The sequence below is a fragment of the Nuphar pumila genome, chromosome 4 (genome assembly GCF_984573655.1).
Source record: "Nuphar pumila chromosome 4, dmNupPumi1.hap1.1, whole genome shotgun sequence".
In the NCBI taxonomy this organism is placed as follows: Eukaryota; Viridiplantae; Streptophyta; class Magnoliopsida; order Nymphaeales; family Nymphaeaceae; genus Nuphar; species Nuphar pumila.
Window position 1 is genome coordinate 50911263 of NC_143252.1, and position 16648 is coordinate 50927910.

The following is a 16648-nucleotide window of genomic DNA, read 5'->3' on the forward strand; positions in this document are numbered from 1 at the left end:
GTAGCTAGTCATCAAATCTCATTGTGATTTCATCTTTCATCCTGGCCTTTCCACTAATTTCATATGTAGCCATTAAAAATATAGCCATTTTGTAACTTGTTTAAATGAAAGCAGACTAATAAAGTCAACAAGAAAGAAAATAGACCAAATAAATTGCACTAGCAATGTATTTGTTCCAAACATAGTGTCTTCCTCTCATTCAAACTGAAAGAAAGAAAGAAAAAACAAAAACCATATATTCTAAGTTAGTATCTGAGACTTAATATATATCCTAATCTTCATTATCTACTGTAAAACATGATTGGTGTAACTTTTGAAGTTATTTGAGAATTTCATGCCCAAGAGGCTTTAGCAGAGACTGCAGGGAGGTTTTGTGCTTGATAATGCCAATGTCATGTGAGCATGATATGTTGGAGGTATCCTATTGTGATCATGTGCAATTATGCCTAGGCAGTCAGGGTTTGAATAATGGTAGCAAAGCTTGTGATGTGGATATTTTCAGAGTTCTTAGAAGATATCCAAACAATCTTGGAAAGCTATGTCAAAAATAATTTTATGAATGTTTGAAAATGTTCTCATATTTATGAATATAAGTGAGAAAGTTTGATAAATATAAATGTGATTCTTGAATATAACAGTAGATAGAATGATTCTTGTAATAAATATATTTTCAATTTATTAGAATGTTGCAACAGAATTACATGAACGAGTGTGATCAAGTATTACATTACCTGCATTGAGCAGCAATCTTCCCTTTCCCCATCTTCAAGTCATTTCTTACAACCAAGACCCGTGGAATAGTCAAATGCACTATATCATTAGCTGCAATACAACATTAAGTGATTTTGTTGAACATCAAAGAATTACCATTAGCTCATTAAACTCTAAATATTATCAACATTGATAGCATTTGTATCTTCTACTTCACTTTCCTATGAACCAAACAAAATAGATTTTGTTAACAAGTAATAGTAGCAGATAAAAGAAGTGAGTAAAAGAATAAAATTTACCACATCCATGTCTTCTAAGAATGTGTAACATTGTGGATCCTTCGATGATGATGTACCTATAAATAAAAAAATAATGCATTAGTTATACATTATAACATAAGCATTCACTAATTATAAAAAAATGAACTTTCATTACCTCGTGCTTCAGCCCACAACCAATTTTGAGAGCACATCAAAGCCTCTACTGTAGTTGGAATATGTTTACTATGATGTGGACTGATCACCCTTCCGCCTGTACTAAAAGCAGACTCTGAAGCAACTGAGGAGACAGGAATGACAAATATATCCTTTGCAATCATTTGTAGAAGAGGATACTTGGGACCACTTGACTTCCAAAATGATAGTATATCAAAATCTGGAGTTCTTGGCATCATCCCATCTTCTAAGTAATGTTCCAATTCCGATCTTCCACATGCTTTTTCAATATCTTTAGATTGTATAAACTTATCAAAGTCAGAAAGATCATCAATTAGTGAACATTTGGATCCAATACTTGATTGAGGAGGAAGAGGAAAAAGTTCAGGTTCATTGGAGTTGTTTTCTTGTTTTTTATATTCACTAATCAACTCCACACAAAGATTCTTAATCCTCATAATTTCATTTAAAGCCTCATTGTCTCCATAAATTTTCTTGTAATAATATTCCAACATGCTCAACTTGTATCTTGGATCTAAAACAGTGGTCACTCCCATAATACCATGGATCACACTCCAATACTTATTAAATTTTTCTAGCATTCTAAGCGCCATGTTTTTCACCACATCTTTTGGATCAATTAGACACTTAGTCATCTCAAATCTAATCCCACAAATAGTTGGAAAGTAGGCATTTGTTGTAGGATACTTTGTACCTGAAAATAATTCTGTTGCACGATGAAATAACTCTAATTTCTCACAATTGTCTTGTGCCACCTCCCAATCCTCTTCTGTCGGACGACGTTTGTAGTGGAGATCTCGATATGTCAAACAAGTAAAAACATCTTTATAAAGCAACGCAGTTTGAAGCATGATAAAAGTTTAGTTCCATCGAGTTTTAACATCAAGAGCAAGTTTTTTGGTAATTGAAATATGCATTTGATGAGCATACTCTTCAAATCTTTGTATTCTCATGGGAGATGATGTCCAATAAGCAACACTATCACGAATTCCTTCAATTCTTTCCTCAATCACAGTCAAACCATCTTGGACAATCAAGTTGAGAATATAGGCACAACAACGCATATGAAACAACCGTCCATGTAATATTAATGAATCAAATGGATGTTTATCCAATAAAATATCTACAACTGCATCATTAGTGGTGCAATTATCCATCGTCAAACTTATCAACTTTCTATCAAGGTTCCACTCAAACAAACAATCCATCAAACACTCAGCAAGAACTTCTTTGGTATGTCGATAAGGTACATATAAAAACCTGAACATAATTTAATAAGGTGATTAAATATTGATATTGCAAAAACATGTTAGTAAGAATTGAAAAAAAAAATGATTGACATTTGACAAGTACCTTATGATTCGACTTTGCAATCTCCAAGAATTATCAATGAAGTGTGCAGTGATAGCCATGTATCCCTTCTTTTGATTGGAAGATGTCCACATGTCTGTAGTGATGACAATTCTACTCTTAGTTTTTTTCAACAATTTTATTGTCTTGTCTTGTTCCACATTATAAATTTTGAGAATATATTTCTTTACAGTGTTTCGAGTAATCATTTTGAACAAGGGTTGAAGAGTATTAGAATATTTTCTAAACCCATAATGATCAACCATACTAAGAGGATATTCATGTAGAATAATCATCATAGCAAGATCCCTTCTTCCAGCATCTTGAACAAATTGCCAATTCTCTATTGTTTTTTCGGCATTCACTGTAGCATTGTTTGTAGCCAAAATATATTGCTTCATATTATTATGCTTAAGCCTAGGACAAATCTTAATATGATCATGCAAATGAGTAGTTCCAGCCTTGGCACCATCAGCAAGACATTTATGACAATGATTGCACTCTGACTTATCCTTTCCACCAATCTTTTTCCTAGTGAAATGTTTCCATACAATTGATTTATGCCTACTTGTCTGTTCAAGTGCAAATCTACCTGAATCAGTTGATTGATTTCCATTATCTTCCATTGAAACATGGTTGCTATCAACTGGTGTAACCAGAGCTTGAGACATACTATGTGAACTGGAAGGTTGAGAACTTAATTTATTGGTTAATGGTTCTTCCTCTTCCATATCAAATTACTGGCCACCAACTTATAGATCTATAAAACATTCACAAAAAAGTGACTATCAACAAATTTTCAGACTGCTTATCAGATATGAACTTTAATTGATTTCTCCACAATTAAATTTTATACAAAAACAGAAACAACTTGAACCAACCGAAACCAACCAAAATTGAAATGCAAGAAACAAACAGAAACAGTAACAACTTGAACAAATATGACCAATATGGAAAAGAAAATACTCATTTGATAAACCAATATGGCACTGTTAGACATCAATATGGCATTGAATTATATGCATGTCTACTTGCAAAATTAATCCGGTTATACCAACCTGCAGCACACACCCCACCCCCATCCAATTGAAAGAATAGCCTGAACTAAGATTTTGAACAAAGCAATATCATTGATGAAATTGTCATTCAAAAAAAAAGAACAAGAACCATTCTATTCCAGTACGCTCTTTTTTTTTAACTGTCCAAATAGCCAGCACGGCATGCACGCTGGTTTCACCTACAAGATTGCAAGTGCAAAGATTTCCATAGCTACCCAACAACCAACGGATGAAATCACACACAAAAAAAGTACTACTGCAAAATTCTTTGTCTGCAAGGGTAATAAATCTCCTGCTCAAAGCAACCCATTCAAATCGCTTTGAGTCACACCATCGTGACATATGCCATAAATATTATGCACGAAGACAACCAAATACACAACGACAATTATAAACAACGCCATTCTTATCTTTCAAAAGATCACCAACAATCATAAAACAATGGAAATCAGTCGAATTTTCAATCTTAACATAGAATTCCAAGATTGATTCATCCATCCATCAGACAAAAAAATGATAAAATTGACGTGATATTAATCCTTTCCGTGTATCCTTAGTTTCCTTCCCTTGAAATTAACATCAACCAAATACTAACACCCTACAAATGAGCGTAGCAATCAGATCTACGCATGAACCTGAAATTCTGGATCCAGCGACCAGAATATCGTAACATCAACAGGAATCACACCGATACCAGCAGAAAATCCACAGCAAACGACTTCAGAAATAAAAAAAATGCATGGAGAATCGAGTTGCAACCAAATCACGTAGTCAACACAAATCTACTGTACACAACAGATACAAAACTCAACCACAGACCCGTAACAAGACGATACAAAACCGATAAACGATATTTTAAAAACCCTAATTCTGCTATAAGAGTTCCAGCACAGATCGGCTTAGAAAGAACGAAACGATATCACAAGCCTAAGAGAAGTGAAGCAAAGAAACATGAAGACGGTGAGGAGAGGGGTCGGCGACGACGCTGCTTCGACGATGCAAGGCCACAGACGGGGAAAGGAAAAAGAAAAGAGGGAGGAGATGGCACCACAGAGGAGGCTCACGACAGTGGCACAAGGCAGCGGCAGAGATAGAAGAAGGGAGAGATCGTGTCGGCCAACGGTGGTCGGTGTCGGCAAACGGTGGTCGGTGTCGGCCAACAGTGGTCGACGACAGCCAACGGTGGTCGGCGACGGCCCGACTCCAATGATAATGCGGATGAGGAAGGGGAAGAGGCGACGGCCCGACTCGGCGGCTCCAGGGTTAGGAAATTAGGGAAGGGAGTTAGGGTTAGTAAACAGTAAGAAAAATATAAAGGGATGGGGCGGGGATGGGCCGGGGATGGGGGCGGGGATGGGGCGGGGCCGGGACGGGGATGGGCCGGGGGCGGGGCGGGGGAATGTGCCAGTCCATCCCCGCCTCCACCCCCGGACGGGGATGGATTTTAACCTTCGTCCCCGCCTCCATCCTCGTTTCATACCCTCCACCCCCGGACGGGGATGGATTTTAACCTTCGTCCCCGCCTCCATCCCCATTTCATACCCTCCATCCCCAGTCCAAACGGGGCGAGGCGGGGCGGGGCCCCGCTTTCCCCCGGTCCATCATTCGTCTGTGTGATGGGTTCATGTGTGGTCGGTTTCTCAATTCATGTTTTATATGCAGCAGCCTTTGGAGATCATTACCCTAGTTTGAATGTGGAAAGATCAAGAGGAGTTTGGGTTTTGATGTTAATGATGATACTCGTTTGAATTCAATTAATTTTTACCTGGCACCCGTATATACCTGTGTGATTTATTCTTTATATCATTTTTTCCCTCTTTAATGTGGTGTTGGTTTTATTATGTTCACCAATATTTGGACGGTACAAGGGTTGATTGTTTAAGATGAACATATTTGAGTTATGAACTAAATTAACCCCAAATAGGGTTAGCGTTGATGAGGGAAGTTTTCTCTCTAGTCTGCTTTGCTTCAACTACGAAACAAAGATTCGATATGTAAGTGGTACATATCCAAAAGGGGTTTGGCGTAGTGGGATGGGGCCTAATCTGCTAGGCAACCCGGTCTAGGTTCAAATCTTATGTGTGTCATTCCTTGTGCAAACGACTCTTTGAGAGCAAGCAAGGACTACCCCCAGTAGTTTTATTATGCCAGGATAGTGATTGTAAGTATGATAGACAGAGCCAGCACTGCTGGGTCTATGATCCTGGAGGCGGTTTCTCTGTGCAAATATCAAAAAAAAAAAAGTGATACGGATTCATCTGTCATAAAAGCTCCCTCCCTAACTTATAGCAGGCTGGCTCACCAGAAATGAATCTAGGTCGAGTCACGGGTTTGTCTGTCCGGTAACAACTCCCTAGCAGATGGGTAATAAGCCTTATCACCATCCGCTGGTGACAAGGTACGATCAACGCCTTCCATTACAATCACCTCTACCGTATCAGCCTCCCAAAGCAGTGGGGTCCGGTAACAACTCCCTAGCTGATTGCTTCGAAATCGTGATACTTCAAAAAATGGGAGATCCGTAAGGCTTGCGAATCTAAATCACGTGCTAATGCAAGGTGACTTGGGATCGACTTATAATCATGATCCCGTCGTGGAACCAAATCCAACAGGTGACCAAACCATTGACTCGATCCAAGAATACTTAATAATAAGTGATTCTCTGAGGTCTCCTTCATCTATATTTCCCAAGGGTCCATCTCCGTTTGTTTTCGTATGGGCAAAGCCGAATCCGTAGCTAGAATCAAAAACTTTGCTTTCGACTCTACATATCCAAGCTGATTATTTTATTTTATTTTATTTTATTTTATTTTTTGACAGAGAAAGCTGGGTTAGGCAGACCCCTACCAGTTATATAACCATACCATTTGGGGTTCGAACTTGAAACATTCCAACACAAGGTAACGTGCAATAACTGCTCTTGCCAGACAAGCTGGAAATTCTTAACAAATACATAAAGTTTTCTCTCTCTTTCTCCCTCTCAATATTCTTTAAGAGTTAAGAGTGTTGTAATTGTAAAAGGTTTTAGGATTCTTTTTTATGACAAAAAAACCTCACCGGGAAAATCCCAAGTGGGGCCTCACGACCACCCTGCCTTACGTGGCTCACCTCTGAAAGCTAATTCCGGGTCTTCAACTCAATACCTTCACAACCCTTTTTTATTGTATTTGTTTTATTTTATTTGTTCAAGTTTTCTATTCATATAAGTCTCAAAATCTTAACAAATGGTATAAGAGCTGCGAGTTTGAAGGAGGATCGGAGGTGGCCTCAAAGAGTATTTCAGTTTGAGGTAGAGCAATTTGATAGCAAAGGGATTATTGACTCATGTCAAAAAAAGAATAAAGAATTTATTGATTCATCATGGCTTTGCATAAGGCGTTAGTCATTATATCGAATAAATCGACTATGGGTAAAAAAAAAAAAACAAGATAAAAGGCATGAAGTTTAGAGTTTGTTTGAACTTGGTGAGCTAGACTATTCGGACGCAAAGGAGGTGTTGATTGAGAGCTAGTCCAAGAGCATCAAAGTCAAAGTGAAGAATGTTGGTTTTTGTAGCTTAAACAGATCATTAAGTGAGACCTGATTGTGATATATTAAGACTTGGTTCACCTTTTGGTAATGATATGGTTTGTAAACGAAAAAATATGAAAATTCCTTCAGTGTTAAAGGAAAAGGAAAAAAGAAGAAGAAGAAGAGTGAGTTGCTCTCTTTTGGAACATTAAATGAAGAGAGAGGAAGGTTCTAATTCTTGGAAGAGAAGGTAGCACTTATGCTTCTGTTGGGGCTTTAAGGGATGAGAGAGAGAGAGGGGGTGTAGCTCTCTTGGGTATGGATACCCAATGGTAACTGGTATGACAGATTGATAGGCGCATTGGTGTGACTTTGGGAGATCAAGGACGAAGGTTCAGGGTGTAGTTGGTTTGATACTCTCTTGTTTATTTTAGCTTTCTCTTGTATGTGTGTGCCACTTGACATTGGTAATAAAAACTCTTAGTACTCTTCTCATAGATATATGCAGTGCCGAACCACGTTAAAAATGCGTTTGATGTTCATGGTTTACTTCTTTGCTGTATTTATTATATTTGTTCGAGTTCTTGATTCATATTGGTTTGGGTTCTAACCTAGTATGATCTTGCTTACAAGCCCTGAATTCTCAACACATTTAACTTGGGCTGTCATTAACCAAGTTGAGTTAATAAGTCAAATTTTACCAATTTACACTCAAAAAACATATTTTTCCTTTCCATGTCCATTCTTTGTTGCCCATCATTCTTTCATTACTACCCAACCTCTGTTATCAAAACTTACAGTAGCTTGCTATGTGAAGGCTAAAAGAAACAACAGATGACTCATGCAAATGTGAGAATGAGTGATGAGAAATGGACTCTCATTTGCCTTTCCAAATGAGAGTTGCTTTCTCATTTATGTGAGAATCAAAATCACATGAGGCCTCCTGTGATTCTGATTCATATGGCTCTAAATCAAATGTGATTTAGGATCATATGTAGCCCAACAAACAGAACTTATACTCATGTTTTTGTACCAAAGAAATGGCAGAAAAGAAAAAACATCTGCCATCAAAGCCAATATTATTGATGACGAGAAAAAAATACTGAAAAGAGGAGATACCTTGTTTTGTTCATAGCTTATGTTGCTATGACCACCAACGATCTCATGATCATGATGCAGAGACTCACAAGAGGGTAAAAAGCTATGGTTATTAGTGAATAATACAATCCTCAAAAAAGTTTGTTTTTGTTTTTTGTTGGTGCTGCTCCAATGGAAAGGCTTTCAACTTTCTTATTTAGTGATGATGCATGAATGCGGCATATTTGAGTCATTAATCACATGCATCCAAGTGCAATTTCATGATTTAAATCCATGATTAGGTCGTTGTAAGGTTCAAAGAGCTACGTTTCAAATTTGAGAGAAAACAAAGTTAAAATAATTAAAGAAGTTAGAGACATTTTAATGTTTTGGAGCGAAATCAACACTGGATCGGATCCAAATCCGACCCAAATTTAGCATTGTGGGTTTTGGATCAAACAAGATTCTAATATCCATTCCTAAACTCAAATCCATCTAACTTCATATTTTACAAATTTCAAAATAAAGGAGCGTTTTTAGGCCAAATGCATTTTACAGGGGTTTTTTAGTGAAAACGAAATTCTTTGAAAAAGGAGATGAAATTTCCAAAAATTAGTTTTCTAAGCCTCCTCATATGGGATGTGTTCTCCATGGAGAGGTTTTTGTCCATGGCTGAAAGAAAAATCCTACTTTGTTCTTGCACTTACTCTAAATCTTTTTCGTCGGAATCCAGCTAGATTCTTCTTTCTATCACTCTATCCTTTTTTGGCCTCTCATTTTTATTTGCTCTATATTTCTTGTTTCATTTTTCTTCATAGGTTGCTGCTGTGTTTTTGCAAAGATTTAGCAGAAGAACGGCGTGATTCGTGCTTGAGTAATCAAGCACTAACGAAGATTCAGTCGACCTTCTTACATCTAACAGTCGGATCTTTTTCTTACGAGTGTTTCGCTTTTCTTTCCTCTACCCAGCCACCGGGAACCTTGCTGGATTTTTGCAGACATTGAAACATCCATTGAAGGACGTCCTTGGAGTGTTCCAGAGGCCATGGTCCGCTCTTCTTGCACCTACACTCGTCGGGCTTCCGAAAGGTAAGCCTTCTTGCATCTCTTTCATAGTTAAAAAAAAAGTATGTAGTGTTTGCTTTTATTTATTTATTTTCTCTGTCAAAGTTCTGCAAATTCATTGCAAATCTGATGAGAATACACCATGGGAGATACGTCGATAGTTGAAATTTGATTTACCTTAAGTGGCTGCAAAATATTGCATTGGATTGAAGTTTTGCATGATTTTTTTAAAGAAATCGGTAAAACTAGTTTTTAAATTCCTGGCGTGCACTATAGAATTTTCAGCACAATAGCCATAAATTCCAGCCAGTTCAATTTGTATTCAGTGGTAGTCACATGTGTAAAGATGTTTTCAGTCATTGACCCTTTGACCATGGGCATTTTTGGTAGTTGCATTTAGTGAGTCATTTTTAACAATTGTTGACTAGGTTTTGATTTTCAAAATTTATTTTTTTTTAGTCTTCAAGGAGGTCGACCTCCTTGAAGTGTGCTGATTAGGGTTAGCCTCAGATTGTTTTAGTCAAAGTTTGAAAAAAAAAGAAAAAAAAATTATTGTGTTTCTTATCTAGTAGGGGCGTGAGTTAGTTGCCAAAATTGTAGGGGATTTGAAATTCAATTATGTGAGTCTTTTGTTTTTAAGTAAAGATTAGTGTTGGCATTAACGGTTAGGTAGGTAATTAAATTAGAATTACCTTAGTAAATCAGATTGACCTAGCACTAATTAAGAAAATAAAAACCGTGAGTTGATTAGTTGTTATTTTTAGATGATTTTGAATTTCAAAAGCCTTAATTGTAGGGGCACATTTTATGGACTTTTCATTGTAACTACCATCTAAGCAACTAATCTAGATTTACCTTAGGCAAAATATGGTAACTTTGGACTGAATTAAAAAGGTTGAAATTCGTGAGTCAAGGGTTACCTAATTCGTAGGGTGTCAAGGTTGTTATTTCAAAAAGTATCTTTTAATTAGTTGTTACTTTTTCTAATGTGTAGCTAGGATTTTATTTAAAGTAGTTTCTTTTGTTTACATGAATTAGATTACCTTAGATTAGGTAAACTTAATTGTGAAAATGTGTGGGCCCTTGCTTAGGTGTCACCCACTCTCTTTTCTCTCTTTCACATGCCAATTTCTCTCTCTCTCTCTCTCTCTCTCTCTCTCTCTCTCTCTCTCTCTCTTCCAAATCCTCTCTCTTAGGTGTCACTTGGTAGGCCCCACATTAGCTTAATTAGGTAATGTGTCATTAACTTTTAAGATTTCTTTCTGATTGGTAGACTTAATTAGGATTAGTTAGCAAGATTTGATTTTATTCTTTCTTTTTGTTGTCTTTATTTTCCTAATTTTTATGATAGTTAATAGGTAATCTTTGAGGACCCACATCAGCCATGTGTCATTCATCCTTGATTGACCCTTATCTTGAGTGGACCCTATTAGAGACGGGTTATCATCTAGGAGGTCTGACCCTATACGTTCTACTTTCACTTAATAGCATCTAGAATTAATTCAAATTAGACTTAGGTATTAATTTGCATTTAACAATTTTCATTAATTATTTTATTTTCTTTGAGTTTTGGTTATGCATGTGATTAGAGTAGGTCTGATATAACTAAGAGCAGCATCCATTTAGTTAGATAGCATGTTTAAATATTAGGAGTTGCATTGAGAAACATAGTGTAGTCATTGGTATGTCAAGTTCCATTTCTTTATTTACAATATGTTTTTGTTCTTAGTTTTGATTCATATTTAGTTAATATACTAACATTTGTTTCTTGAGTGGCTGCAGGGTATGCACAATCTTCAAGTCAAGATCAGCATCTTAGATGTGAAGGCAAATCTCTTAAATAGAAGGCAAAACTGATTTGAAATTGCCAAGTGCTCCTGCCGACCATCTAGAATTTTTATTTCTTTTCTTATACTTTTATTTTGTAATATGAATGCTTGTATGCAGTGTAATTTTCTGTAACATTGTATTTGCATATTAATAAAGTGTGAGTGTATTAAAGAAATTGAAATGTTCTCGTTCCCTATGGATCGACCCGACACACTACAACAGTGAAAGTTCGTTTTTATATTTTTGATGGACGATTTTCGCTTTCTTTGAAAATCTTTTTCTAAAGTTTCCAAACGATAAAAAGTACCATCATTTACCTTTCTCTTTTTAAATAAGTATACTCAAAGAGCAAAAATCCCATGCATCAGTTAACTACTATGACAAGCAACACAACGTCGAGTATACATATATAGTAGTGCATAAGTGCATGATCACTTTTGAAGAAGACCAAAATGAACTTTCGTTGAGCATCTATCGCGCCTGATGGACGTTCAGCGATGACCTTTAGCGTTTTTTCACTGCTAAAAGTGTTATTTGGTGGAACCTTGCACAGAGTGTTCATCGCACACCGTGCAAGTTCGTTCTGGTCATGTTCGAAAGTGATCATACACCTACACATTTTTAGAATATATATATATATATATATATATATATATATATATATATATATATATATATATATATATATATATATATATATATATATATATGAGAACCAAAAATATAAAAACCAATATGTGAACCACAATTTTCATGAATTTTTTGTTCTTTTCTCTTGAATCTAACCATACAGATGTGATCTGCATGCTTGGTTATCTAAGAACCTATTGGGAACCGACCTTGTACGGAGCTGAATTTGCAGCGGGATGAAGGCTTCGCACTTACGCTCGAAATCGTCAGGGAGTCCGAACTCTCAACCATCTCCTTCTTTTATGCTAGGATTTTTTATGAATGTATGTATAAGCATGTTCATGATGAATGAATGGTTATAAAAGTTGGTTAATATTGAATGCAAAAAATAAATGTATGTATGAGCATGTTCATTTTGAATGAATATATGAACTGGTTCATTTTTAAATGAATGAATGAATGTACATATGAACATGCTTATTTTTGAATGAATGATCAAATGTATATATGAGCATGTTTATTTTAGAATAAATGAATGAATATACGTATGAGCAGGTTTATTAATGAATGTCTATATAAGCATGTTCATTTAGTAATGAATGAATGGGTGATTGTAAGAGTTGATTCATATTGAATGTAGAAAATGAATGTATGTATGAGCAAGTTCATTTAGTAATGAATGAATGGGTGATTGTAAGAGTTTATTCATATTGAATGTAGAAAATGAATGTATGTATGAGCAAGTTCATTTTAGAATGAATAAAATGCATGAGCAAGTTTATTTCGGATAAATAAAATGAATGAGAATGTCATTTCAAATAAATGAAATGAATGAATGAATGTATGAACTAATTCATTTTTAAATGAATGAATATAAAAGTTGGTTCATATTGAATGCAAAAAATGAATGTATACATAAGCAAATTCATTTTTGAATGAATGAAATAAATAAGTAGATTCATTTTAAATGAATAAAATGATGGGAGAGCGTCGTCTGAAGCAGCTGAGGACTGGATCCAAGAAATAGAGCGTATTTTCCGCGTACTGCAAGTCGGTGATGATCGTAAAGTGGACTTTGGGACATACCGTCTTAGAAAGGACGCAGAAAGGTGGTGGACGACCACCTGGGAGATAAAGTTTGACAACCAGCCGATTATGATGTTGTTCTTCACCACCTCGCAAAAGTGTTGAACCCGTTTTATGGGGATGCAGGTCACGAATAGATATAGCGGCAATTTGCAGGCACACAGTGGAGGCTTGGGGACCCACACTTATTTGCTGATTCTGCTCCTGTTCGGTTTTGGGTTTTGAGGGGATAATCCCCTTGTTTTGAGAGACTGATAGATTATCGTACTCTTGTCTCATTTTGTAATTAAATGTTGGGTTGTATATTTCAAAACTTGTTGGATATGCTTACTTACCTGTGTCTGCTCAGACTTACGGCCTTGTTACTTAGTTACCCCTTTTTTCTTGCTTTCCGTTGTTTATCATAAAACCATTTCAAAAAAAAAATCCTCAAAAATTCAAAGGATTTTTCCAAGGTCGGGGTTTGGGGCGCCACAACTTGCCTACTGCTGATGCCATCTCCAACCCATAATCATCCAAGTGCTCTGAGAAAGACTGCTCCCCAGTCGGAGTGCGAACCTCCAACGGGAAATTCAAAGACTCGACTGCCAACGGTAAAGTACGAGCAAATATAGCAGCTATGAAAGAATGAGTAGCACCACAATCAAACAAAGTAAAAGCTTCATGTCCGGCTACTGAGATAGTACCTTGGACCAACTCTGCCTTGGTCACTTGCTCAACCGTTGTCGTGTATGCTCGATCGACAATAACTTTCTGGTTGGTTGGCTGGCTTTAGTGGATACAATTGTTGCTGCTACTGCTGATGCTGATATTGATGCTGATGCGTCTGGGGCTGTCTCTATTGCGCCTGCTGGGAAGTGCTCGACATGTTCCTCCGTTGATCATCTGCATGTTTCTTTCTATAATCCTTAATATAATGTCTCATCTTCCCACAATATAGGCAATCGCCTGTGTCTCGCGGGCAGGGTCGCCCTGGATGGTCGGTGGTGCACTTCAAACAACTGGCCACAATAATCTACTTCTGCGGCTGCTGGTGCTGCTGATGTTGAGGCCTTCTGTTCTGGTACTGTAATTGGTTGTTGTTGTTGTTGTTGTTGCAATTCTTCTTCGATGAAGGATGAAACTTCCTTCCACCCTGGTTTTTCTGGAATTGTCTCTTCCTCGTCCAACTCTTTTGGTCGAGATGCTGCTGCTGTCGAGATGCCGGAGTCTTCTGAGATTCGATCCAATCATGCTCTAGTAAGGAGGTCGTCTCCAAAGCCTCATCAACCATCGTCGGTGCACGGGTGTACACCTTCGTTCGTAGTGCCGGCTTCAGACCTCGAGCAAATTTAAGTGTTCGCTCCTTCTCCGTCGTGTACAGGTTCGGACAAAATCTCTCCAAGCTGCGGAAATGAGTGACGTACTCCGCAAGAGAAGAACTACCCTGCTGCAGGTCAAGGAACTCCTACATCTTTCGGCTCCTCTCGTGAGCTGGAAAGTAAGCAGCGTAACACTTTTTGAGTTTTTCTTTTTTTTTTTACTCATTTATCACTTAGACATATTTGAGTCCCATCTGACTTACATGTCTAGTGAAAACATCCTCAGTGACTGTCTTGGTTAGCGGGTCTGCTACCATGTCACTTGAAGGAACATAGTCCACTGCTATTTCATTTTTCATAAGCATATCATGAATATATTGATATTTAACTTCAATATGCTTACTTTTAGAGCTATCAACTCATGTTTGTATTAGTTTTATAGCAACTTTCTTGTCACAATATAGTTGAACTGGATCTTTTAGAATGTTCAATCTCAATTCATTTAAGAAACAATTTATCCACACACCAAATGTGGCTGCCATGTTACAGGCTATATACTCAGTTTCCTGGGTATGTTGTGCCATACACCCTTGTTTCCTGCATGACCATGCAATTGCCCCACCTCCTAACATAAATCTATAACCAGAGGTGGATTTTGCTTCATCTCTATCACCAGCAAAGTCAGCATCTGAGTATCCTACAAACTTTAAACTATCTGACTGATAGCATTGCTTAAGTTCCTTAGTTCCCTTTAGATATCGAAAAATTCTCTTTACTGCTTTCCAGTGAGAGAGCCCAGGGTTACTTTGATATCTACTTACTAGACTTATAGCAAAGCTTAAGTCAGGTCTAATATAAAACATTGCATATATCAGGCTTCTAATTGCCTGAGCATAGGGAATATTCAACTTTTCTTGTCCATCCTTTGGAAATTCATTCTTACTTAGCTTTTGTCCATTTACTATAGGAGTACATTTTGCCTTGATACTTTTCATTCTAAATTTTTTAGAATGTAGTCAAAATATTTTTCTTGACTCAGACATAGCAATTTCGATTTTCTATCTCTGTGAATTTTAATTCTAAGGATATATGAAGCATCACCCATATCCTTCATTTCAAATCAAGAACTTAACCATGATTTAGTCATATTTATTATGTGTATGTCATTCTCTGCAATTAATATATCATCAACATAGAGGGATAACACAGTAAACATACTCTCACTTTTCTTGGCATATACACAGTGATCCAGACTATTTGCAATTTGGTTATAGCATTATGAAAAGTCAAATACCAGTGTCTTGGTGACTGCTTAAGTCCATACAAGGATTTATTTAACTTGTATACTTTATCTTCTTGACCTTTAATTTCAAAAACTTCTGGTTGTTGTATGAAAATAATTTCATTTAATTCACCATTTAAGAAGGTTGTTTTCACATCTATTTGATATAGGTCAAGATCAAAATAAGCTACCAATACCAAAATAATACGAATAGATGCCAGTTTAGCTATAGAAGAGTAAGTTTCTTCATAATCAATCCCTTCTCGTTGAGTATAGCCTTTTGCTACTAATCTAGCCTTGAATCTATCAATAGATTCATTTGCCTTGAGTTTTTTCTTGAGAACCCATTTGCTACCAATTGCCCTATATCCATTAGGCAAGGTAGCTAGTTCCCAAACTCCATTATTTTTTAAGGATTTCAACTCATCTTTCATTGCTTCCTTCTAGAGTTCAGACTCATTAGAAACAATTGCATCTTCAAAACTTAAGTTATCAAGAGTTTCATCCAAATTCATGGAGTAACATAATTCTTCACCCAAGAATGTATAATAATCATTCAAATACGATAGAGGAGTTCTTGTTTCTGTCTAGTTACTGGTTATGAAGTTTGTTCATTATTCACAACTAGATCGTTATGCTCTAAATCTTGAATGGGTATCCCAGGATCATTTATGATATCCAGAAAGACATCATCATCTTCAAGATCGAAAACGCTTTCTTGAGTTTTTAAGAATTCTACCTCTCTACTCTCTATAAATCTTTTTTCATGATTATATGGTCGATATCCCTTTAGGTATCTCATGAAAATGTATTTGATAGTTTTACTATCTAACTTGTCTCTCATTTGACTAGGAATCAACACATGAGCAGGTGACCCCCACTTTCGTAAATGACTCAAGTCTGGCTTCCTACTAGTCCATAATTCATGGAAAGTAAGCTCTACAACATTAGAAGAAACCTTATTCAGGATATATATGATAGTGCAAATTGCTTCTCCCTAGAATTTCTTGGGAAGATTTGCATGTGCCAACATGGATCTTGCCATATCTATTAAGGTTTTATTCCTTCGTTCTGCTACACCATTCTGTTGTGACGTAGAAAGCATCGTTGTATGATGAGTTATATTATTATTAGTGCAGAAGGTCTTAAACTCCTCGGAGTTATATTCACCTCCTATATCAGATATGATAATCTGGATTTTTCTTCCTAGTAATCCTTCAACTTCATGTTTGTATGCCTTAAACTTTTTTAGAGATTTTAATTTCTTAGAAATTAGGTATATGTATCCATACC